The sequence below is a fragment of the Canis lupus genome, chromosome 26, assembly GCF_011100685.1.
Source record: "Canis lupus familiaris isolate Mischka breed German Shepherd chromosome 26, alternate assembly UU_Cfam_GSD_1.0, whole genome shotgun sequence".
In the NCBI taxonomy this organism is placed as follows: Eukaryota; Metazoa; Chordata; class Mammalia; order Carnivora; family Canidae; genus Canis; species Canis lupus.
In genome coordinates this window covers 5,548,123-5,574,106 of record NC_049247.1, presented here as the reverse complement: position 1 = coordinate 5,574,106, position 25,984 = coordinate 5,548,123, and the positions used below count along the sequence as shown (strand labels likewise).

The 25,984-nt window shown below is 55.1% G+C and overlaps 1 protein-coding gene and 1 long non-coding RNA gene across 25 annotated transcripts in view; one reads left to right on the top strand and one right to left on the bottom strand.

The window, feature by feature from the left end:
* Positions 1-25,984, bottom strand: part of NCOR2 (nuclear receptor corepressor 2) — a 211,459-nt gene that overhangs the window by 148,294 nt on the left and 37,181 nt on the right. For 21 of the 24 annotated variants that reach the window (XM_038574773.1, XM_038574774.1, XM_038574762.1 and 18 more), the window contains exon 1: positions 18,064-18,362. The exons of 1 other annotated variant lie outside the window; for it this stretch is intronic. The gene's annotated coding sequence lies outside the window, so the exon portion shown is untranslated. Of the gene's footprint in view, positions 1-18,063; positions 18,363-18,409; positions 18,747-22,348; positions 22,525-25,984 lie in introns of those variants that run through there. 2 more of the 24 variants (XM_038574763.1, XM_038574765.1) reach the window with 2 other exon arrangements.
* LOC119866136 lies at positions 5,566-11,177 on the top strand. The gene is made up of 3 exons (XR_005379099.1): positions 5,566-5,709; positions 6,575-6,689; positions 11,033-11,177. It is a non-coding gene; the product is annotated as an uncharacterized LOC119866136 (long non-coding RNA).

The following is a 25,984-nucleotide window of genomic DNA, read 5'->3' as shown; positions in this document are numbered from 1 at the left end:
ACCAGCCCAACCTGGGTTTCTGTAATTTGCCACCAAAAGTTCTGACTCACCCAGGGAAGAAAGGAGTCACAGCCCAGTGCACCCACGAGCACCTCAGGAAGTTGCCCACGTGGGCTTGTGTCAGCCCACAGGATGTACCGTCTAATTTTTATGAGCATGGGAACACATCCTGCTCAGCTAACAGGAGCAACTAGTATCACTCTCACTAGAACCAGCTCTGTAGTAGCTCCAGCCCAGTGATACTGATGCTCTGCTGTGGAAGTGGGGGGAACAGCTGCCCTGCCAATTCCCACAAAGGGCAACATGGCATCTGTCCTGCAGCCCAGAGACATGAAACTGGACTTGTCTGGGGAGGGCCAGGGGTGGCCACTGCTGCTGGACCCCATTCCAGAATTCTCATGTGCCGGCTCATCTCAAAGCCCAAGCAGACCCTGGTCATACAATGCAGCGATGCAAATTTCATTCTGCCCTCTCTCTGGGCTTTCAGCAGTGGCCCACTGTCACTGAGGAGATGAGGCCAGCACTTGGGTGGGAAGATGCTCACACTGCTTGCCCCTCCTCCAAGAGCATTGCTGGGCAACTTCCAAATTGCTATTTGATTCTGCACTGCAGAAAGTGGCAGAGGAGTCTAATTTACCCATAGCTTTCCTAACTTCCTTTGCCTAACAAAACGCCAACTGGAGAAGGCAGGCCTCCACTAGACAGATGCTCACACATACAATGGGCTCCCAGCCTGTGGGCTCCAGAAGCCAGAAAGGTGACACCTTTCCAAAGCAGCTCTGGAGAATCTTCGCTGGTATCCCTACCCTTCTCACTCCAAGGCCAGGGTCTGGCTACCTTCCCACTCCCTCTAGACTCACTGTGTGTCCACCACCAAGCTTGCTGAAGCAAGCCACACCACTGTGTGCTTCAGCCATCAACAGGTCACCCCAGCAGCTCCCTGGCCCCATGTTCTCACACACATGTTGTCCCCAAAACTAGGAGATTCTGAGTGCCTCCCTCATTCACCACGAGCTGATTTAATAAATCCGATTTCCATCCCTCCCAACCTCAGTCACATTTATTGCCAGCTCGAAAAAAAAAAAAAAATTTTTTTTTTATTTTTTTATTTATTTATTTATTTTTTTAGGAAACCATTTTGGCGGTTCCTCCAAAAGTTAAACATAGAATTACCAAATGACCCAACAATTCCACTCCTGGGCACATACCCAAAAGAACAGACAACTGGGACTCAAACAAATACATGTATATGAACGTCCATAGCCACATTGTTCACAGCAGCCAAAAGGTGGAAACAGCCCAAAAGTCCATCAACAGATGAATGGATAAACAAACTGTGGTCCATCCAGACAGTGGAACACGATTTGGTCACAAAAAGAAATGAACATTAACACAGGCCATGCCACGGATGAACCTTGAAAACATCACTCTAAGTCAAAGAAGTAGGTCACAAAAGGCTAGGTGGGGCATGAGTTCACGTGCAGGAAGTATCCAGAATAGGCAAACCTACGGAGACAGAAAACAGATTGGTGGCTGCCAGGACAGGGGTGGCCAAGGACTGCTCACGGGCAGTGGGCTCCCCAACGCAGTGAGGTAGTATTTGCATAATATTGTGAATGGAAAAACAAATTAAGTATTGACTTCATCAAGGTTTGAATGTGAGTGACGGGAAGAAATGGGACACTCCTTCATCAAAGACAGGGGGAGGAGAGGATGCCTGGATCTGGGCTGGGCTGGAAGAAGAAGAACCGAGACCGAAGCAGGTATGCGACACAGCAGCTCCGGTACCACTGCGAGTGTTGGTGGCTTTAGGGTCAGGAGAGGGTGGTGGGCATCTGCTTATTTACAGAAACTTTGAGGTCCCCACTGCAAGCTGAGCCCCAAGCTAGTGAATGAGGCAGGGCCCAGCCACAGAGGGCTCAGTGCCCCGGCGGGGTGCGGCAGGGGGCAGACAAGCACCAGACTGTGAGCTCAGAGAAGGAAGCTCAGTCTACCCCAGCCTTGGGGAGGGCGAGGGGGCATCAAGAAGAGAATGGGCACGAGACAGTCAGGGGGAGTCAGATGGCGCCACCGTCTGACCAGGAGCCCAGAGGTGAGACTGGGCGCCACGTGCTTGAGAAACTCTTTGAGTGAGCACAAAGCAGGGAGGGCAGGCAGTCACTCAGGTTCGCGGGCCAAGGCAAGGATGGATTCTGTTCTAAGGGCCCTGAGGAGCCAATGGCTGGGAAATAAAGGGTCAGTGTGTTTTCCAAGCAGGCACTGCAGAGAATCAGGAGACCCAGGTGCTCCTGCAGACATCCAAGCAAGATGCGATGCTGGCAGGACTGGAACAGCAGTAACAGAGAAGCAGCAGCACACGGCAGGAAAGTCGGGACGGAGCTCGCCACTTGGCCTCCCAGGGACAGGGGTCCTTTGTCCCTTTCCCAGGCAGGGTGCCTCCTACCTCTGAGTCTGCTTCCTCAGCTATGTATCAAGAGCTCTTGCTCCACTGGCCTGTTGGAAGGACAGCAGCCTTGGGAAGCTCTGCCATCATGCCCAGTAAACAGCAGGCGCTCAATGAGGCCAACTCAGCAAAGTCAAGAGAAAAGACAGCACTCAAGCAAGAACTTGCTGAGCCAGGGGCTGGGATGGTTCCGAGCCCCAGGGCCCCAGACAGGGACACCAGAGGCCCAACCAGGCCTTACACATCCAACCCACAAACCACGACACCAGGGCCACCGAGCCAGCCAGGGGAGGGCCAAGATCTCCAGGGCTGCCCACGGCAGGGGATCCTGTACACAGTCCAGAAATGGGGCTCCCAGTGAATGGCCCACAGAGGGGGTCCCCCCACCAACACCGCAGGGGCTCCAGCATGGCCCTCTACCATACCTGCCCCGGAGGCGGCACCCAGCACGGGCCACTCAGCAACCCACAAGAGAGAGCCCACAGGCTGCGGGTCCAGTGTGGCAGCACCCCACAATCCTAACCTCACATTCCTTGTCACATCCACTGTGTGGCTTGGTAAGGCTTCCAGATCTGCAAGAGGAAGTTCAGTGCTGCGGGTTCTGTCCACCTTGCTCCCTGCTTCATCCCTGCAGCCGCTCAGCGGGCCTGGCACACAGCAGGTGCTCACCAAGTGGACCTGTCCAGGCAAGCGCCAGTAACACCAGGTAAGGCCAGAGCCTCCTGCCCCCACATTCCTCTCAGGCCCCAGGCAGGACGCTGAGGCCTCACCGAGGCACATTCCACAGATTTTCCATGTCGTGTGCAGCCTGCATCGGCTCCGGGGAGGGTGGAATTACAGCAAGCCAGGGCTGGGGTGTGTCTGAGAGTGGGGGAACAAAGGGGGGATTCCCGCTAAGGTGCTAAGAGCGCAGAAATGTGCCTGGGAGCCTTCAGACCTGAGCCCAGGCCCCGGAGAAGATGAAAGGCCAGCTATCTGTGCCACACGTACCTAACTTTCCTGTGACGACTGGGTGCCAACATCAGAACTCCAGAGGGTGTGGGAGCCTCAGAAGTAACACAGCTGTCAGCCCAGCAGAAGCCCACAGCACATGTACACACACACATGCACACATGCACGCTTACCAGAACCGTCCAGGGTGCCGGCAGGAGCCATGGGGCCCACACAGGGACAGGGTTTCCTGTAGCCATGCCCCCACGGCCTCCTGTCCAGGCTGCAGGGACACTGATACACCGGGAACCCCACCTCACCTCTGCCCTTCAGCAAGCATCTAGAAGAGTGTGTGACCATCAGGAAGTGACTACACAAGTTGCTGCTGAATCCCTGCGAGCATCTGGCACGTAGTAGGTATGCTGGTGCTCTGGAACCTCGAAAAACAAATGACCATGTACTAGATGGCTAAAAACAAACCAAATGCCTTCTCTCTCACTGTTTTGGAGGCCAGGAGTCCCAAGTCAAGATGTGGGCAGGGCCACGCTCCCCCACCTAGAAGCTCCAGGATCCTTCCAGCCTTCTCCAGCTGCTAGTGGCCCCAGGCACCCCTTGGCCTATGGCCACCTCACTTCAGTCTCTGCTGATCATACCTGGCCTGGCCCCTGCTGTCTGTGCATCCTCTCCTCTAAGTAGGACCCCAGTCATTGGGTTCCAGGCCCACCCTCATCCAGGATACCCTCATCTGCAAAGACCCTCTCTCCAAACAAGATCACATTCCCAGATTCTGGGTGGACATGAATTAAGGGGGGGGAACCCCATTTAACCCAATATGGTAGGTGCTCAATAAATATTTTTTGTTCACTGCTATAATTCCAAGCCTGGCACAGTGCCTGGCACACAGTAGGCATCCAACAAACATCTACCAAACAGCCTGGCCCCCCCGGAGAAGAGAGCCAAAGCCAGCCAACACAGGGAACGTGAGCACGGAAGCTGTTCCGGGATGTAAGGTTAAGATGTGGCAGAAACACCAGCTAGAACGAAGCTGTTGACACCTTGAGGTTCTAGTTTCTGGTGTGCTGTAAAAACAGGGAGCTGGCCAAGTATCTCCTGCCACCTTCAGCAGGGCCTCCTGGCACAGAACGGACGCTCAGGGAGCTGGCTCTCAGCTGGGTCCACAACACAGAAAGCCCCACAGGAGGTGGCCCCAGTGAGCTCAGAGGAGCCTGCACGGCGCTCTGAAGACAGGGTGCCCTGTCCCCAGCCCCAGCAGCTCACCACCGTCAACCACCAGGAACCAACCAGGAAACTTTGGGGGCAGGTACTGAAATGCAGTAGCAAGTAAAAGATCCCAAACACTGCCTTTGCTGAGCTGCCATTCAAGCAGGCAAGACAGCAGTCACAGCAGGAATGCTGGAAGGTGTTTGTGGTGTGGAGAAAAACAGAAGCAAGAGGCATGAGGAGGGCCGACAGGGGATGGGGGTGTGTGTGGTCAGGACAGCTTCACCAGAAAGTGTCTTTGGGCAAAGAGGTGGAAAGGGAGAGAAAGGGGAGAAGAGAAGCATGCAGATGTCTGAGGAAGCTGTTCCAGGCAGAGGGAACAGACAGCTCAGAGGCCCTGAGGGGGAGAAAGAACAGCAGGGAGGAACAAGGCAGGGCCCTGTGAGGTCATGTCACACAGGCTTTCACTCAAAGTGAGAAAGGGAAGGGCCACCCCTCTGGGCAGCGGTGATGCTCAAGGTCTCCCCATCAAGCCTACCCTGGAAGGGTAGGTGCCCCTGGGTTAAAGGAATTTCAGCTGTGTCTCCCATCAGGGAGTAATGGGTCCAGGCCTCTGTGTATCATATGTGGGTAAAAGGATCAACCCACCCAGAATCTTAACACTGTTAAAGCCACCATTCAGGATCCCATAGAAAACAAGCCCCTGCCCACCCATTCATATAGGCAGGCCCAGCAGCAACGGCACTGACCCAGCAGAGAGCTCTCTGGGCTCCCCAAAAACGAGCCAGGAACCCAACCAAGACTTGCTCACACCTCTGTCCAAAGAGCAGCAGCCCTGAGGGGCCTGTGGTCACTGTACTCAGAACCCAGAGTGCCACTCACAGGAGTCCTGCCTGCCCACCCCCAAACTGAGGCCAGTGAAGACAAACCCACCCCAAGTGGGTCTCTGTCCCATTCTGGTCAATCAGGAACTTATTTGAGCATCTCTGATGTGCGGGCACTGTGCTGAGCACTGAGGTCATATCAGTGGACCAGTTGGACAAAAACTGCTGCCAACCAGAACTCACATCCAATGACAGGCCTGTCCCAACAGAAGAAGCACCTCCTCACCCAAGGTACTCAACAGAGGATGGATGGAGGGGGAAGGTGGGGTGGGTGGATAGACAGATAGATGAAGGAAGGAAGGAAGGAAGGAAGGAAGGAAGGAAGGAAGGAAGGAAGGAAGGAAGGAAGGGAGGGAGGGAGGGAGGGAGGGAGGGAGGAGGGGGGAGATGGATGAATGGATGGATGGATAGATGGACAGACAAATCAGTGGATAGACATCAATTTAACTGTCCCACTATCCATGGTTTTTTGGGTCTCTTTTTAAAGCAACCCCCAGACCCAAGCATGGCCTTATTCCACCAATACTCCTATATCAGGCTCCCTGCCAGCCAAGGCTGTGGACACACGAGCACCATCACCCCCATGAACCCCCAAACCTGCACAACTGCCCCCCAAGCCCCAGACTGCTGGGCAAAAAGGACCCTGGGGAAAACCACATCCAGTCTCAAACTCCAGAATCAGAACAAGGAGAGACAGGTAGAAAGGTTCATTGAGAAAAGAACCACAGGAAGCTCAACACCCACAGAAGAGTTCCCCAAATAAGGGCGAGGGCTCAAGTACCCTCCGCCACTCAAAACATGGGGAGTTGGGGGTGGGCGTGGGGGAGGCAAGTTAATGATAATAATGGTGGCAATATTAATCTTTTGGCAGATGCTATCACCCTCCCCACTTTGCAGATGAGCAAACCAAGGCTGGGCCTGACCAAATAAATGGCAGAGCAAGTTCCCAGAGCATGGAGGCTATGCAGGACTGGGGAGACCCACACCTGAACACAGAGGAAGGCAGAGAGCTCCCCGAGGGAGGGGTGAGCCTCGCCTCACAGGGTCTGGACTAGTGAGGAAGGGGCTGCCCTCACTCAACACTCTCCTTCTGCAGGTGGGGAAACTGAGGCCCAAAAAGAGGCAAGCACTCGGCAGGCTGGTGCCCCATGGCCCGACTCTGCCCTCCAAGGCTGGATCCCATAGCCCACAAGGTCCGGGCACCCAGGGAGGTGAGCAGAGCGACCTGGACCAAGCCCACTTCAGACATTCCAGGGGAACCACACCCAGAGCCGTGAGGACCAAAGCTCCAGGTCCAGGTGCAAGAACAGAGCCCTGGACTGGCCACAGCCTACACCAGCCTTCCAGGAAAGACAGAGGCCTGGATCCAAACACACCCCCAGCACCCACCCCACCTCTCACCTCCCCTGTAAAGGATCCCCAGCCAGCACAAGAACCTCTGCCACCCCCCAATTCTGCTTGGTGCAGCCCTCCCAGGTCCCTCCTACCTGCCTTGGAATCGGCAGCTCCACCTGCTTCACAGGTGATGTGTATCAGGCACCCACACAGGGGAAGGCTCCAACTTCCCTCGCCAAACTGGACCACCCCGTTCAACAGACCGAGAAGCCGAGGCTCAGGGAGGTGAGCTCACTTGCCTGAGGTCACACAGCCAGAGGCAGCCAGGTCCAGCCCTGCACACTGTCCACAGTAAGCAGAAGCAGCGTGGCACTGCTTGGGGCCACCGAAGAGGCCCGTTTCTGTCTCTAATTTAATTGGTACATTTGTGTCCAGGTCGCCCAGCCCCAGCCAGATATGCTCAAAATCACTTCCTCCTGGACCCCCTTTTCCCTCTTTTAATTTTAAAAGGAAGTGAGGAGAGGGAAGCCACAATCAGGACAAGCCGTCCCCGCACACGAGGTCACAAGGTTCCACACGAGAGCCATGCCGCGCTATCCCTCCCTCCTGGGTGTCTCACAAACATGACGCCGGATTTTTCCTGGCTCTTCCTCATTAGGTTCTGGGCGTCCTGAGAGAGATGTGTTTTCCATTAGGCCCTGCTCTTCCATCTGGCCTTCCCAACAGCGATTTTTTCTGCAGAGGGAAGGGGGGAACCAAAGAAGATGCTGGTGTCCAGGCAGTGGCAGGGGGACACTGGCACCAGCCTGGGCAAACCAAACCGCTGGACCCTCCACCCCAGGGGCCTCACAGTAGATCAAGGCCCACTGCAGGGTGGACAGTAGGGGCCAGTCGTGGCAGGGTGTGTTGGGGCTCAGCACAGTGCCCGCTCACAGTGGATGCTCACCCACTCACAGAGCCTGGGACAGCATTACTAATCCAGGCCCTGGGGATCGTTGAGGATGTGGGGCTTGGGGTCCTGGGTCTGACCACTTCACTTCCTGGATGGGAACCCAGGAGTAAATGGGCCACAGCGCACAGCTCTAGACATTCTGCTGAGTGAAATAAGCCAGACACAAAAGGACACACTATGATTTCACTCATAGGAGGTGCCTAGAATAGTTAGATTCATAAAGACACAAAGTAGAAGGGTGGCTCCCAGGACCTGGAAGAAGGAGTATGGGAGTTAGCATTTAACAGGAACAGTTTCTGTTTTGCAGGATGAGAAAGTTCTGGAGACGAAGGTGGTGGATGATTGCACAACCATGTGAATGTACTTAATGCTACTGAACTATACACTTAAAAATGGTTGAGATGGTAAAATTGTTATTTTACCACAATTTAAAGTTTTTTAAAAATAAGAAAAACAAAACAAACCACATACCTCCTCCAGGGAGACCTCTCTGATTGCTAGTCAAGTCATCTAGCTGGGCTGGTATTACTCTGTGGTGGCTCCAACTGCCCAAGACTGCCCCACAAGAGAGATGGCGTTGCCAGAGGCCCTGCCAGGAGTCTTGGCATGCAGCAGCCCCTCCTTGCCAGGCACTGAGAGGGACCAGAGTCAAGACCTTGCTCCCAACCTGGGCAGTCTGGGAGATGACTGAAAGGCCAGGATGCAGGGAGGGGCTGCCAGGCTGTCAGCTCCACCCATCATTCACCAAGACCCTGAGGGTGCAGGGGGCCACTGCCAGTCAAGGGGCAGCTTGACTCTGGGTTCCCACCAACTTCCCTGCATCAACATCTGGCAAATGTGTCTACAGCTGTGCAGCTGCCGGAAACGCCTCCTCCAGCCCCTCCTCCAAACACACTGGTCCCTCAAGGACAGCCTTCTGAGGAATTTATGGGGTCGTCCTGAGTATTTCAGGGCAGATCTCTGGGGGACATCCTCCACCACATGTGAAGGAGGACAAATGTTCCCGCTGCTAAGAATAGCTTGGCCAGCAACAGCCTGCAGGGCTAGGAGCCCACCCACTCAACAACAGGCCCCCTCTCTGTACCCCACCCCATCCCTGGCCTCCAGATTCCATCTCCCACATGCCTGGCCGGGAGGCCTCTCCTGCCCCCTAGGTGCCAGGCCAAGGGGGAACGGTCCATTTCGATCAGCTCTTTGCAATGCTCCAACGTGGATCACAGGAGCCCCTCGGCATCCCTGAGGGCTTTCGCTCATCAGTTAGTCTCTGATGATGGAGCAATGATAGAGAATCCAAAGGGCCCTCCAGCCCCTGCAGCCAGGAGTTCCAGATGCAAACAAAGGCTTCAGTGCCCAGGACTGACGAGCATTCCCCTGGGATCTGATTATCAGTTTGTAGAAGGAGCGAGACTAACAAGGCTCCAGGGGAGAGGGTCCCAAGCCAGAAACAAGGAGGGGAAAAGAGGAAGGAGGGCAGGCCGAGAATACCATACCCTGATGAGAACACACAGGGCCAGACTGGAGTCATGCCAAGCAGGGAGGCAGGTGGTGGCTGTCATGTGTGAAAGGACACAGGAAGGGGGTGGCTGCCGCTCAGCCCCAGCTGGGGGGCACATCATAGACACTCAAGACTATGGCCCAAGGGATCACAGCTTCCAAGTGTTTCAGGCAAAGAAAGTCTGATTTTGAGACACCCCTCAATTTACAATTTTTATTTCAAAAACATGGACTATAAACCCAACCCAATAAATCAGTCTGACATCCAAATACAGCCCGTGGGCTGCCAGGAGGTGACCTGTGGCTTCTGACATGTGGTCAGTTGAAAGCCACAAGAGACAGCCCAGCGAAGCCCAGGGGAGCTGGGCGGGCGGGGGGGGGGGGGGGGGGGGGGGGGGGGGTTGGCAAGGAGAATGACAGGCAGGAATGTTCTCCCAATGGCTTGGAGGGGGACCGGAGAAGCCCCTAATTAAAACAGGGAGTGGGAGGGGCCGAAGCCACTTACCCAGTGCACATTCAGTAACACCCCCACTCTAAAGGACACACACTGGCTGTTGAAGGGGGGACTGGACAGGGACCCCAAGCTGGCTCATCTCCAACACATGCAGTGAGCTGGCTGTGGCCAGTAGCTGTTGTCTGCCTGCCCACCCACTCCTTGCAAAATGCACCCTCATGTCTCTTGGGTTACAACGGCCCTGTACCCTCCAACCTGGACTCGGAAGGAAGCTGACCCCCCCTCCCCCGCTTCCCAGGTCCAGGCAAGCAGCATACTCTCAGCAGCGCCCCAGCACTACCACTACCAGGGCCACCGTCACTGCTTTAGGGAAATGCTTTTAACTCTTAACCTGAGCCCATAAAGCTCACTCTGACTTTTGTTGTAGTATCGGGAATAACAACAGGATTCCCTTCCGCTGGGCTGCAAGGTTGTGATGATTTGTTTTAGGCTACCAGGGACTGGACATGGGGAGCACCTCAATCACCTGAACCCCTAGATCCAACTGTGCCTAAAGCTTATGCTGAGCCTTTTGTGCTAAATGTGGGAGGAGCAGGGAGTCTGCCAACTGTAACCAAAACACCTAATAGCAACCCCCGAAAACCCAGATTCTAACCTGTGAATCTCCCTGGAACCATATTTCTACCCTCCCTCTAGACCCCCCCCCCCCCCCCCCCCCCCCCCCCCCCCCCCCGCCTGCGTGAGGAGGGAGCTCTCCCAGGCCAGCCAAGGAGGAGGCAAGAGAAGTGAGACGGGAGCCTAGGACAGACTCAGCCTGGGAGGAAGAGGCCGGGCAGGAGCCTGGCATAGGAAGCACCTCCTGGACCAGTCCAGAGCCGTCAGTCGCCCAGGGTGGGACCCAGCAGGCAGCAACTTTGCAGATAAAGACTGCCCCTCCGGGGATCCCTGGGTGGCTCAGCGGTTTAGCGCCTGCCTTTGGCCCAGGGCATGATCCTGGAGACCTGGGATCGAGTCCCACATCGGGCTCCCTGCATGGAGCCTGCTTCTTCCTCTGCCTGTGTCTCTGCCTCTCAATCTCTCTCTCTCTTTCATGAATAAATAAATAAAATCTTTAAAAAAAAAAAAAAAAAAAAGACTGCCCCTCCTAGCTAACTCAGATCTGGGTTGCCCCTCAGCAGAAAGCACACCCCCACCCACCAAGCCCCAGGCGGTAAGTGGAGGCTCTGGCCTCTGTTTCTGGAGGGATTTCTGGAGGAAAATCCCAAGCTGGCGAGTGCTACACCCTCTCTCTCTCTCTCCCTCCCCATCTCTCCCTTCAGACAGGACCACAGTCCAGAAGCCAGGTCGTGAAGGCTGCATCCACAGACACACCTTGGGCCTCATCCCTGCTGGAGCCCGCTGCCTGAGCTGTAGAACAGCAGTTGCTCTCGGCCTGGAGAGTGGTGATCAGGAGTCAAACCAGCAGCAGGTAAAGATCCTGATCCCCCAACCCCTGACCCCAGAGGGTCCTCTTTTCCTCCCAACCTCCCTGTAGCCACAAGTTAGTTACACTACCCTTTCACAGATAGGGGACTGAGGTTCTGGGGTCAAAGAAAGCTTTTCAGTGTTCCACAGGCAGGACAGGACCACAGGAAGATTAACAAATTCTACTTCCAGATTCCAGGTCCTGAGCAGTCCTGGTAACCAACTCAAAGTGAGCACCTTGCACTCATCAACATAGTTAATTGCTAACATGGTGCTCACTATCACCAGTTCATTTAATCATTACAATACCCATGGGAAACACAGTTGAGGCACAGAGAGGTTAAGTAACTTGCTGGAGGTCACATAGTAGGCAAGTGACAGAGCCTGGATGCAAACCCAGGCTAGCCCTCTCCAGCATCCACCTCTTATCCACTGTGTCCTGGGAGTCCATTGCCAGCGTACCCCAGCCTCCCTGCTCAAGCTGGAGAAGATCCCTGCCTCTCCCACCAGGCCGGTGTCAGGGTCTCATTGGTCTTGTAGCCAACATCACTGCTCATTGGTCCAGGCCAAGTCACTGGAGGTTGCCAGCTGGAGGCAACCACAAGTCACTGCTGATGGGCCACAGCCATCTCCATGTCCATCTGGCTAGCCCCCCAGAGCTCGTTGCAAATCCCCACCCCTGGTCCCAGAAGGAGAAGGTGGCATCTTCAGTCCTCCCCCAACTCCCTGCTCTGTTACCTCCCTCATCAGGATCTGGAATCCTCATTCCCAAAGCCCCTGCTGCCTTATTTCCCATCTCCCCACAACCCCACAGGTAAGGTCCATGAAGGCAGGAGCCATACCTATTCTGTCTGTCACTGAGTTCCAGCTCAAGGCACACAGCAGGCCCTCCATAAATGCTTGTTGAATCCACGAACACAGAGCATTATTGTAGACTCCAAGCCAAAGCTTGAAGGCCACTCTCTGAACATAGAAACTGAGGCTGAGAAGGGGTCTACTTAAAGTCAGATTTTGGGGTGTCACCTACACTAGGCCAGCGTGTCCCAAGAACTTACCCATGTCTGCACTGCCTGCTCTCTTACAGCTTTCAATGTGGTCAGGGCTCTGACCCCTTCCTCCTGGAAGCTGCAATGCCAGCCCACCCACTAGCCATGGCTAAGACTCTGAAGGCCATCACCACCACCGAGGGCTGTAGCCTGCCTCCTCTGGGCTTCAATGTCCCCGCTTGTGAAGGACTCCTAGCAAAGGAGGCAGGTTAGGGGGCAGGGAGGTGCAGGGCAGAGGATGGCTGCAACCCAGGTGATAGATGAGTGGCCAGGCATGTGGGAAATGAGTGTTCAGGGCTTAGGGAAGGCTCAGCATGGAATCTGGGGAGCCTCTTGCCTCCAGGTTATATCCTCCTTAGCAGGGATGCCCAAGGAGGGAGAGCTAGCGGCAGGCAGTAGGCAGGATCGGGGATTTGTGGATTTGGGTTCTGGACCCCTCTGACAGGGCTGCCCACACCACTGGGCACAAAGCAGTATTCTCAGCTATCCCAGCTACCTCACTAGGTCCTGGGCCCTCAGCTTGGGATGTGGAAGAGTACCCCCCACGCCCCTTCCCCGGGGAGTACTCCCTCCCACCTCCGAAGCACTGGCATCCCTGGCTGTGTTAGCTGGTCAGGTCTACGCATGTAACAAATGACCAGAATCCGGGTGGCTATAAAACAACAGAAATTTATTCTCTCCCAGGTCTGGAGGCCCAATGTCCAACATCAAGGTGTGGGCAGGCCACAATCCCTCCGAAGGCTCTGGGGCAGGATCCCTCTTGCCTTCTCCAGCTTCTGGCCACGTCACCCTGGTCTCTGCCCGTCTTCACACAGCATCCTCTGTGTGCCTTCTCTTCCGTCCCTCATCAGGACACTGGTCACTGAATACAAGGCTCCCTCGGGGAATCCAAATGACCTCATCTCAAGAAACGTCTGCAAAGACCCTCTTCCCAAAGCAGGTCACATGGGAGAGGAGACGGGTATTAATGCCTGTGCTTATCTTTTCGGGGGGCTGCCGTTCACTCCGTGACACAGCAGCCTTTCCTGATGCCACCCCCTGACAGGGAGCTTGCTTCCTGCCGAGGCCCACCACCAAACCCTGGGCAGGAGCCCCCGCTATGTAAACAAGGAAACTGAGACACAGAGAGAAGCCAGCCACAGGCCCAGAGTCTGAGCCCACTTGCTCTGAGCAGTCCTACCACAGGAGCTGCTGGGCACAGGGGCCTCCCTCACGTTTACAGGAAGCCAGGGACTCTCACACCCACGCCTCCAAGAGAGGGCCAACCAGGGATGACTCACCCTCACTTCACAGGCCAAGAAGAGGCGCAAAGTGGTTCAGCCAGGGAGCTGAACAAACTCTGAATCTGTTTGCTCCTGTGTCAAAGAGAAGCAGATCCCACTCCTGGAGGATGAAACAACGTCCTGCAAGGACAGCACGTCCGGCCCCCGATAATCAGCACCTCTCTATTTATTACCCACTGGGGCCCAGCCTACACAGCTGCCTGCCCAGCCTCCAACCCCAGCAGAAAGGGCCCATTATGACATCACAGGCCGGGAATTATGTTATTAGCCTGGGAAGGAGGCTGGACCCAGGGACAAAAGGCTCATTGTTATGCAAATGGACAACTGGGGCGGGGGGCAGCTCCTCCAGCCTTCTAGCTTCTGAGCCAGGCTGAGAAATCAACTCCAGGCCTTCCAGAAGAGTTTGGGCATCTCTGGGCCTCAGATTGGATAAGTAGGGCTCGCTCAGAGTGGGAAAGGGGCCCTTTTTCGCCTGGCTGCTTACAAAATGCCGTCTACCTACTAATACTTGGTGCCTGCAGCTGTGTGTCTTTGGGCAAGATGCTCACCTCTCTGTGACTCAGAGCGTTGTTAGAAGAACTCCATAAATTAACATGTGCGCAATGGTTGCCCTGCTTCATCAGCCCTCAATACACGAAGCTTATGCCCCATGTCACCAGGCCCCCCTCTTGCTTTGCTCACAACCTCCACCTCTCTGACTTTATCTAGGAGATGCACACCTTCTGGAGGTGTAGTTGCTACAGGGCACTCTTGAGCACAAACACAAGAACTGCTTTTCAAAGGACTCTAATATACCCTGAGTCCCCAAAATGCATTCTCAGCCCTCAAATGCAGAACTTCTGGGATGATATGGACCTGAGTCTCCCTAGCCAGAGCCTTCATGGGTGTGACTTGCCAGGAGGCACAGCTGAAGCACATCCATCCCCAAAAAGGCCTCATTCACTGCAAGGGGACAGGCCCAGATCCACAGTCCGTGGGGGATGCTGAGTCAGGCACAATCATTTGCAGAGCACCTATGACATGCCCAGCACTAGAGATACTGCAGTGACCAAGAGGAACAAAATCCTGGGTGAAGGGGTTAGGGGGACATGGCGATAGACACATGATAAATCCCAAGTGACAATGGTACAAGGGGGCAGGAGTAACTTTGGGGAGGTCAGGGCCCTGCTCAGAAGGCCACATTTGAGCAGAGGCCTGAGGCAAGAGTGTTACAGGAAGAACATACAACAAGTACAAAGGTTCAATGGCAGGACCATGATCGGAGTTTCCAAGAAACAGTCAAGATGCTCATGAGGCTGGAATGTCCCCAACTCAGCCCACTCCCTGCCCTCCAGGCTCTGCCCAGAAAATCCCAGAACCTGAGACCCTGAGCTATGAGTGGTGCTCCCCGAGCCTCAGACACAGCCTCCATTATTGGACATGATTGTGGACACCCTTCCCGACTCAGCCCCAGCAGGGCCTGCCAGTACCCTGTCCCCAGCCTGGGATGGTCTGGAACCCTCCCAAATCCTTAGGAATAAAGCAAGCCCTGCCTGGACCTCTGGGGACACTTGAAGGCCCAAGCCCAGTTACTAGTCAGTTGTAAGGGAAACAAAAATCTGTAAGCCCTCTCTCAGGAGTCTCCAGAGATGTGTCTAGCCTCAGATTAGCTTTGGCTGAACAGAAACGCATTTCTCATGCTTAAGCACCAGCTGGGGATAACCCAGCTCACTCTAGGGTGAGCTAGTTACATCCACCGTGGAGGTGCGAAGGGGTCCAAGAGAAACCAGTACCTTGCCACAGGAAACAGCAAGAAAGGAAAAAATGCAGCCCAGAGGACAGAGAGCAAGGAGGAAAGAGGAAGCAAGTGTGGCTATCACAGGAGTGACCCCACAGGCCTCAGAGGTGGCTGAGAGGGGGCAGACTCTGGAAGGGCCCAGGAAGTGAGAAGAATGAGCGGTCCAGAGGTCAGGGCTCTCTGGTTTTCACAGTTCATGAGCCTAGCCAACACCGCCCATCCCAGCCTCCAAGCCCAGCCTACAGGTAAGGACAGGAGAAGAGGAACCAGGGCTCACAGGCTCTGGCTAAGGTCAAGTCTAGCCCCAGCCCTTACAAACTCTGTGCTCTTGGGTGGGTCACCTGACCCAAGCCTCAGTGTCCTCGTCTGAGAAGCAGAGATCATATAGCACCCTCCCATGTCTCAGCCAACTCAGGTGTGGAATGAGTCAGCGAGGGGAGAAACACAGTAATCGCATCAGGGATGATACTCAAAGAGCACCCCCCGCGCAGCACTGGGCACACACCAGTGCCTTTCTTAACACCTTGCGTGGTCACCTCATTTCACCTTCCCTCACACCCCACAACATACCAAATGTTATCTCCAGTTTACAAATGAGGACTGAGGCCTGGAGGGGCCAAGCCACTTGCTCTAATGCACACAGCTACCAACAGGCAGATCTGAATTCGAACCCAGGACAGCCTGGCCTTGAGCCTCTACTCTTTGTCTCCCTAGATCACTATAGATTCATAGACAGTCATAAGAAAAAAGAAAGCTTGACCCTGCGTATCCTCAGCCACCCTCCCCCAATGGGAACGTCCCTAGAGAAGCCCATGTCAGGACCAGAAGATTGACATTGACACAATTGACCTAATTCAGACCTCACTGGTTTTACATGCACTCATTTGTGTGTATATGAGTGTGTGTTGAGCACTATGCACCTGCACCTCAGAGCAGATGGGAGGGGCGTCAAGTCACTGAAACCCTCAGGGCAAGGCTGGGACACCCACAACCCAGCTCTGCGGCTGACCCAAATAGGTCAAGCAAGGTGACACTCATGGGGCCCCCTGCTACAGAGGCTTTCCCAAGGTCCCCAGGAGAGGCTGGAGGACAACCGGACAGCAGGCAGCTGGTGTGGAACGCCTGGACACCTGGGGAACTCCCTGCGGGCTCCTGCTGGCCCAGGAGGAGAAGCCCTGAGCCAGCCACCAGCCCAGCATCCGGTGTCACTTACAAACACAGGATGACTGCCACCCTCGGCGGGAGAGCTAGCCCTGCCTGCCCAACCCCCATGCCACGCCAGGCAGTAGGGGTGCCTGGCCCCTGCTTGGTGGGGGATGGAGCAAAACAAGCACACACTGGGACAGCTCCAGGGCGCCCAGCCCAGGCCCAAATGCAAACAGAGCCTGGGGCTTGAGGAAGGACCCTCTCCGCCTCCCGTGATCTATACAGTGGTTTCCAAATCTACAGGGTTCTCGACAGAGAAGAAAGGAAATATCGGTGAAGCCCAAGGTATAGCTAACTTAAATCCAAGCTTATGGTCTACACTAAAGGAACCTCCCCACACCAGCCCACAGGGGCCCTGCTCAGGCAAGTCTTGGCTCCCCACCACCACCGTGCACCTGCAAGCCACTCCCGCTGTATGGACAAGAAAGTGGAGTTCTGTGACCTCACACCTTACACAAGGGGCAGCGCGGGGCCACCTTGAGCCACACAACCACTTCTGGGGTGGAGACAAATGGAAGAAAACTGAGGCTCGGAGACGTGAAATAATCTGTCCAAGGCCAGACACAGCCATGAAGTGTTTCACTGGGATGTGAACCCCAGTAATCTGGCCCCAGAGGGAACCAGGAGGCTGCAGCTCTCTCTCACCTCATCCCAAAGCCTGAGTGATCCCCCCCCCAACTATTGCCCCATTTTACAGACAAAGGAACAGGCTCACACAGGTGAGGCAAGACCACCCAGTGTAAAAAAGGGATGGAAACAGGATTCAAACTCAGGTCCATGGCAAATGAGAGATGCCATCTTGGGAAGCCAGCCCTCCCTGGCCTGGGCTCCAGGCCCCCACGAGACGATCCGCTACCTCCCAACGGTCCTGGCGCACCCAGACCTCAGGACAAATCCCTCCCTCATCCCCTGTGCCTGCAACTGAAGGCTCCTTGTGAGCTCAGGAAGCCCTTCCAACTTTCCAGTGTTTATGCCGGTTCCTCGCTGCCAGGTCCCTGGGCAAGCCTGGGCTGGTGGCGCTGATTTCAAACCAGACATGGGCACCCGGCCAAGCGCCACCGCGGTGGGAGCGGGCGCCGGGGCAGCCGCAGCGCTGCCTGCACCTGGCTCCCCTCTCCTGCCCCCTGCAGCCAGGGAGCCCATCACCCAGATCCCGAGGCCCCCCAGCCCACCCCCACCCCGCAGCCACAGCGCCAGGAGCACCCCGATCCCTCGGCCCTGCCCGCTCTCCTGCAAGGAAGTGTGCACCCCGGTTCCGGGCAGCTCAGTCCGCACCCTGCACATCCACCCCGGCGGCCAGACGGCGGCCACAAGCCCTTCCCGCAGGGCGCCCTGCTCCGGACCCCAGCCACTCGGTCCACTGCGACCGCCGGCCCTGCGTCCCCCAGCGCCACCCCGCCATCGCCACCCGCCCGACACAGGGCCGGCCACCTGAGGCCACCGTGGCCAGGGTGAGCCCGGCGGCCCCCGGACAGATGCCCCGGTGCCTCCCGGTCTTTGCCCACCCCTCCTGGGCCACGACCTGGACGCTCTGCGACTCCCTGCCCACCACCAAGCCCAGAAACTTCTCTTACCAGAGCACATGACCAGCCTTCCACTCACGTCAGCTCCCAACACAACTTGAAGTAACTCTCCCACAAAAAAAAAAAAGAAAGAAAGAAAGAAAAAGAAAAAGAAGTAAAATGTGCCAGCAAGTGGGTCAGTGGAGTCCACACACACAGACTGTTCTGTTGGCTTCCAGAAGACACCCGGTGTCCAACATCAAAGCCATCCTTCCTGCGGGACCGACGCGGAAAGCGGCCGCTCGCCTTCCCGCGAGACTACGGCGCCCGGCCGAGGAGGCCCCGCGGCCAGGCCCGGCCCCACGCGCCCCCTCCCCCGGCCCGCTGCCCCCCACCCGGCCCGCAGCCCCAGGCCCACCAGGCACGAGCCCCGGCCGCCGACCCCGCAGCGGGGCCAGAGCTTGGTGCCGGGCCTCCGCGGTCCCTCCTCGCCTCCTGCCACTCCGGGCCTATAAACACAGAGAATTACATAAGTCCACTCCTCTTGTTCGGAAGCCAAAAGTACTCGCTTTTTCTCCCAGCCTTGGCAGTAAGTAATAATTCCTCATCGCCATGGTAACCCTGGCGGGCTTCCAGCCGACACTCAGGAGCTGAAACGCTGGGAGGCCTTTTTATAGCTTGGTAGAAAAACCTCTTCACTATTCCCTCCTCGCGGGCGAAAGCGAGCTCCCGGCCCGAATTCTCCTACTTCAACGGGCTTCCTCCCGGCCGGACCCGTCCTCCCGGGAGCCGGACCTGCCCGCCTCCTCCCCGGAGGGCCTGGCCGGGAACCAGAGCCGGGCCGGGTTCCTCCTTGGCCTCCAGGCCTCCAGAGTGACATGGCGGAGGAGCAGGCTCTGCCTCAAAAATATTTCTGCCCTACTTGTAATCGCAGGAAAAGCAAACATGACCCCCTCGCATTGGTATTCTGAACGAGGGTCATCTCGGTGACAGGCCCAGAGGGTGAACAAAGCCAACCCCCCCCCCACACACACACGCATGCACACGCACACACACACGCACACGGGCCAAAATGGATGCTCTGGTGGTCAGCCAGGGGTCTGAACCTTGGCCGCAACCGGCTGTATGACTCAGAAACAAGTCTGAGCTCCTCTGGGTGTCAACTTCCCATCTGTAGCAGGGGCAGGCTGGGCTCTGCTTCCCACAGTACTCCCTGCGGTGGCCACCAAGGGAAGCGGCTGGATCCCCTGGGGGGTCTCCAGATTCACGCCCCCGCCCCCTAGCAACCAGAACTCGAGGCCCCAGGACATTTGCCCAAGATGGCATCCCCAGGGACGACTAGGGGAGGGAAGGGGGTTCCCCGGGGATGTGGGGCAGGACGCTGTAGGCAGGAAGCACAGCCAAGGTCTGGAGGCGGGACCACGTCCAGCGTGTTGCAGAAGCAGAGAGGAGGCTGGAGTAGATACAGTGAGGCAGAGAGAGATGAGGTCAGGGGGTAACAGGAGCAGAGGGGGAAGTAGGTCAACAAGACACTGGGCAGGTCACTTAACTCCGCAGACTGGAAAGGCTCCCAAGGGCAATCATGACGATGACCCTGGAGGCAGCATACAAGGTGCCCAGCACTGCATAGGGCACTTCACCTGTGAGCTCATCTGTCCTTGCCACAGCCTGACAAAAGGCCAGTGCACTTCTGAACCCCAAAACACAGAGAAGGGAATGGGCCCAAAGAGGTTAAGCAGGCTGCCCAAGGTCATACAGCTGGAAAGTGGCTGGGCTTGGGTTTGAAAAGGGCAAGCCTGGCCCGCACTCATCCTGCCACGTGGTACAGTCCATAAGGAGCTACAGAGGGTCTGGGGCAGATCAGATTTACAAGAGACGAAGGCCTATGGCCACTGGCCTAGCGAGGGGGTCAGCGTGGCTGCCAGGAGACCAGTAAAGAGGCCCTACAGGGGCCATATGGTGTTGACTTTTGTCAACTCACCCTCCTGCCTTTCCCAAGGCAACTCCCTTAGAGTGTTAGGGGAGGGCTGCTAGGACCTGCCCTGAAAGCCACGATGGGGACCTCACTCCTCCACAGCCTCGAAGATGGGGAAGCTGAGCCACAGAGAGAGATAGGCAATACAAAGCCACTTTTTTACTCCCCAGATCTGGCGGCTGTCTCCTGCCTGTTGGCTCTCATTGTAACCGTCAGATCACAAAACCCAGGAACGGGTGAAACCAGCCCCACCAAAACACAGCCAGGAAGCAGAGCCTGAAGCAGCAGCAGCAGCAGCAGGACTCACAGGTTCCTTTTGTTCTTTTCTGTTTGTTTTGGACACAGGCTTGGACCCAAACCTTCACAGAAGCTGGCCCGGGAACCAGGAGGAACGCATCCACACCCCCACCAGAGCTATTTATGCTTGTGGCAGGTTCAACGCTGGGCCGTGTCATTCCACGGTCACTTCTTCGTCTTGTGCCCGAGATGCTGGGCCATGGACAATTTGTTGAGTGACTTCATGAACATGGCAAATCATCACCAACCAGAAACGGTGACATGCAGGTCCCTCTAGACAAAAGAACCTGAGCTTACGTTCAGAGTAAGTTAGCAAGAGGTCCACTGCCTGGCAAAGGAACACCTCATTCTCCCAAGCCTCTGACAGAGACTGTCCCCAGGAACCTGTCTGCGAGACAAAGCTTTGCACACCGGGAAAGATCAGTGAAGAATTTAACAAGACACGCTTTGGTGGAAGCCATGGAGGCATAGTTGGAGAGGCAAAGGGGTCCCCGAGAGGAGGCAGGAAGGACTCTCTGCAGGCATTGCTCTGCTTGGCTGTGAAATGGGGGCATGCTGCCTGCTGCCTCTCTCAGGGTCAACAGAAACCATACCTGCTGCGGGGCTCAGGGAACCACAGGATCTGGCCCCAGTGGAAGGGACCCCCCCATACACTTCCTCCCTCCCCACAGAAGCAGAATTGGAGCTGAGGGAAGAGAAAGAAAGAGCAAGAGAAAGGGGTGCCTGGGGGGCTCGGCTGATTGGGCATCTGCCTTCAGCTCAGGTCATGATCTCAGAGTCCTGGGATGGAGCCCCACATCAGGCTCCTTGCTCAGCAGGGAGCCTGCTTCTCCCTCTGTCTGCTGCTCCCCCTGCTTGTGCGTGCGCTCTCTCTCTCTCTCTCTCTAATAAATATAAAAAAAGAAAGAAAGAAAGAAAGAAAGAAAGAAAGAAAGAAAGAAAGAAAGAAAGAAAGAAAGAGAAAGAAAGAAAGAAAGAAAGAAAGAAAGAAAGAAAGAAAGAAAGAAAGAAAGAAAAGAAAGAAGAAAGAAAGAAAGAAAGAAAGAAAGAAAGAAAGAAAGAAAGAAAGAACGAACGAACAAGAGCTAGAGACATGAGCCTGTTCCCACATTCCTTCTCCTATCCCGCAACCCAGCACTCAGAGCCCGCACAATGGGACAGGAGGACGCAGTCATAAAAAGGAAGGAAGCCGTGACACCTGCCACAACGTGAGGGAGTCTCAAAAACATGACACTCCATGCATGAGGTCATACACAAAAGGTCACATATTGTGTGATGCCACTGATATAAAATTTCCAGAACAGGCAGGTCCACAGACACGAGAAAGCAGGTGGTCTCCAGGGGCCGCGGGTAGGAGAAATGCAGGAATGGCTGAAAATGGCTTCTGGGTCTCCTCTAGAAGGTGATGAAAATATTTTAGAACTAGAGGAAGGTATTGGTTGTGTTCAACATCACTTGCGAATTAAAAAAAAAAAAAAAAACAATGAATTGTTTGCTTTAAAATGGTTAATTTTACATGATGTGAGTTTTACCTCTGTTCAATAAGCTAAGAGCCTCTGACCCCAGTCTGCCACCCAACAAACACATACAGAGGCCCTACTGTCCACCAAGGTGACTGGGCAGACAGAGGAGTTGAAGACAAAGACCCCTGCCCTCGTGAAGCCAACACGGGAAGAGGTCAGGAGTCAACAGCAGATGAAGATGTGATGTAATTCACGTAACAAATGGTTTCTGAAGTGGTGGCCATTCAGCAGCAGCCTGGCTGGAGAAGACAGACAGATGTGGAAACTTCTCAGCAAACAGGGTGCCAGGCAGAGGAAACAGCTAGAGCAAAGGCCCTGCAGCCAGGAGGCCACCGTGGCTGGGATGGCCGGTGAGGGTCCCAGGGTGCAGACGTACAAGGCCTAGGAGGCCACACACAGGCCTTTAAAATTCACAAAACTGCATCGGTGTCCGAGGGCAGCTGAAACAAACTACAACAAACCTGGGGGCGGGGGGATAGCTCAAAGCAAGAGCTATTTATTCTCTCACAGCTCTGGAGGCCAGGAGCCCAAAATCCAGGCTCTGGGGAGGATCCTGCCTCACCTCATCCAGCTTATGGTGGCCCCGGGCGGTCCTCTGCTCGTTGTCTCTGCTCCCATCTTCAAAGGGCCTTCTCTGTGTATCTTCTCTTTTAAGGACTTCTGTCGTCAGACTTTGGGCCCATCGTAATCTAGGATGATCTCATCTCAAGACGCTCGACTTGATCGCATCTGCAAAGACCCTCTGTCCAAACAAGGTCACATTTACAGGACCCAAGCAGACACAACTCAACCCACTACGTGATCAAGACTGGATTCCGCAGCATCAGATGCTTTGCTCAGCAACGTGCTGGGCCTCCCCTCTCCCTTCTGCACTGAGTCCAGGGAACCAGGCCGGAAGGTGCAGGGACAGGCCCATGGGCCTCTCAAGGAATCCCCCCCAGGGACTCCACAGCCGGCCCTCTTGAGGCTGAAGCCAGCTAAAAGCAGACAGTGAGGAACCCAGACCACCTTCCCTGAGAGAGGGGGTCCCTGAGACCCCCCTTCCCTGAGCCACTCGCCAAAAGGCTTGCACAAAATGGACCTCCTTGAAAGGGAGGCCAAAACGGGCCACAGCCTTGGCCCCAGAACGGAGGAGACTTTGCCAGACCAAGATGCACCCTTCCTTCTCCACCATTTCATCCACCTACAGAAGCCGTGTCCCATAGGGCTCTTTTCCTGTGTGCTGTTTTTGTTTTACAAAGGGGCCACCCCCACCCAGAGCAGCTGTGAGCTGCAGTGGGCAGGGCTAACTGCTCACTCATGTCCAAGTGCAATGCCATCCCGCAGCAAAGGGCACAGAGCAACTGGCGGATGGCTGCCTGTTCTGGGGCCCCGGGAGCCCACGCCCCAGCAGCAGAGGAAGGAGGAGGTGTCAGGGAATGCTCCTGGCCTCTGCCAGCTGGACCTCAGGACCCAAACCAGGAAGGACAGATAATACCAGCCCAGGGGAACACACACACTCCCAACACACCAGGCACTGGGGAAACAGGCTTCCATGTGCTCCTTTATGCCTTAGGGCAATACTAAGGAGCACAGCCGACCCATTCTACAGATGGGGAAACCCAGGAACAGGGGTGAAGCGACTTGCCCAGGTCTGGAAGCTAGAAGTGGCAAGGGTTAGAACACAGGGAATGTAGTACCCAAGCTTATGTCACTAACCCCGAGGATTTACGGCCCTCAGACTCTCAAACTCCACTGGAGGGCTCTAGCAGGGACTACTAGGGCCTTGGGCCCCAACTTTTAGAAATGGGATCTCCAGAGGCGTTAAATGTGACTTCCCAAGCCCTGGGACTTTCTGTTACATTCCATGGGATACCCTGCCCCCAGATCATGAAGGGCAAAATACTTTGAGATGAAAGTCATCATTAAAAACAGAGGCCACAAAATGATGACAGCCAGCTGCAGCCAACAGGGAAGCTCTTTCTGGCACACACAGTGTTTTTTAAAAATTAAGACATTGCTCATAAAATCCAGATTTCTAGCTGAAGAAGAAAATCAGAATATCCAGCATGCCAGTTAGCCACAATCCCCACCCCTCCCTTTTGCCTCATTCCCTTCTTTGATCGCATCTGGTTTGGGCCAACCCCTCCCCCCACCCCAGCCACCTCCCATAGCTGTTGAAAATAGCTGAACAAGTACTGAAGGTCTCACTCAGCAAGGATAACAAACAAGAGAAAGGAATGGCACTCTTGGGGCTTCAGATGACTCCTTCCCCTGGCTGGCTATACTGGTAGCATAAACCTACCTATAAACAAGGCCCACACAGAAGGAAGCAGAGCTGAGACAGAGTCAGCTTCCCCAAGGCACAGTTTGAGCCACTGGATCCAGCCATGCCCGAACTTGTCGTACCCTGAACCTTGCCCTTGTGAGCACCTATTAATTCCTCCTTGTGGCCCAAACCAGCCTAAGTGTGACTCTACCACGACTCAGGAGTCCTAACCAATCACCTTTGGGTCTTCCCTCAATTGACACACTTGTCCAAGAAGGCCTGTCCTGACCACAGACAAATTCAGACCTTATTATACCCCAGTGATAGCCTGAACTCCACAGCATGACCCTTACCACCATCCGTATCACCTGTTTTACTAACACTCTCCCTCTGGACACTGAACTCCTCAAAGGCATGGACAATGCCTGCTTTTTCCATCATTTTGATCCCAGTGGCCTACCAATGTCCAGAACATTCCATGTGCCCAATAAATGTAAATTAATCAATGAACAAAAGAACAAACGGGAGAAGCAAAAGCCTTTAAACTTGGTTTCTGCCTTACATGTGAAAGAATCCAACCTCCGAGGTCTATAGAACAGCCTCAGATCCAGAGAAGCATTCCTGCTGCCCCTAGCTCCATTCCAGCCATGTAGGCCTCCTCGACATTCTTGAAACATTATGGCCTCAGGGCCTTTGCACAAACTATTCCCACACCTAGGACACTCATTCCTCTTCTTTTCATATGCCTGCTTCCTTCTCGTTGTCTAGGTCCCAGTTCCAATGCCACCTCCATCGAGACCACTCTTGATTCCTTGACCTAAAATGAGCCTCCCCACAAAACCAGCGTTGTCACCCACCCTGCATTATCCCACAGCCAGCATATCCCCATTTTGGAACACCACATTTGTTTTGTGCACTGCCGATCTCCCTTTCAGCCCATGGGATCCACAAGGCGGGGCCCCGGCATCTTGTTTGCTGTGTATACATACCCCGCCCCACCCCAGAAGGCCACTGGGACACCAGCCTGGCTGCAGGGAGGCAGAAAACAGACCCCTCAAATCCTGACCAGTCCCGCCCAGGCCAGAACAGCTGACGCATGCCTGAGAGCCCTACGTGGCATATGGAGCCTGGCCCATGGGTGGTGCAGCCCTGCCAAGAGATCTAGTCTGGCTCTAGGCTCAGGGGTAGCTACAGGTGACGCCTGCACAATCCCCACAATTAACAGCAGGTGCACAGAGTCACTCTGCCTGGGTTCAAATCCCAACTCTGCCAGCGGTATGACCTTGGGCAAGTCACTTAACCTCTCTGCGCCCCCAGCTTCCCCACGTATAAAACAGAGCACCTACCTCACAGGGCTGCCATATGAATGAACGTATACGACACACTCAGATCACAGCATGGCATAGAATAAATGGCCAGAAATCATTAGAAATTAAGTTAATGTCAGTGATGGTGGCAATGGTAAACCCTCGCATAGCACTAAGGCAAGCAAATGGTCAGGAAATGTTAGCTTTGGTAATAAACACAGTATTTGCTCTATGCTAGGTCTCGTTTGGAGTGTTTTACTCACACTGATTCCTCCAAGCTAAGTTCATTATTGCTCAACATGCCTGCTCCAGCCCTTCCAGGCAGCCTCTCTAGATTGCTCCATCCCCCAGAGCACCATGAAGATATACAACTCTTCATGTGAGTCTGTCCTCAATTCCTCTGTGTCCCAGGTTGCAGCAAGAGGGCAGGGAGAGAGCCCAAACCCCAGAACCTGAAGTCAGCACAGGGGAATGCATGCCCCAGGCCAGCCCAAACCACAGCCTCTGCCAAAAACACAGGCCCCATCTGGCTGCATGAGCACTCCCCAGAAACCAAAGGGTGTTCCCTCCCTGCAGTCTGCAGGACAACTCCCCCAGAGAGGCCCAGGCATACCAAGGGCTCAGAATTCAGATGTCCCAAGAC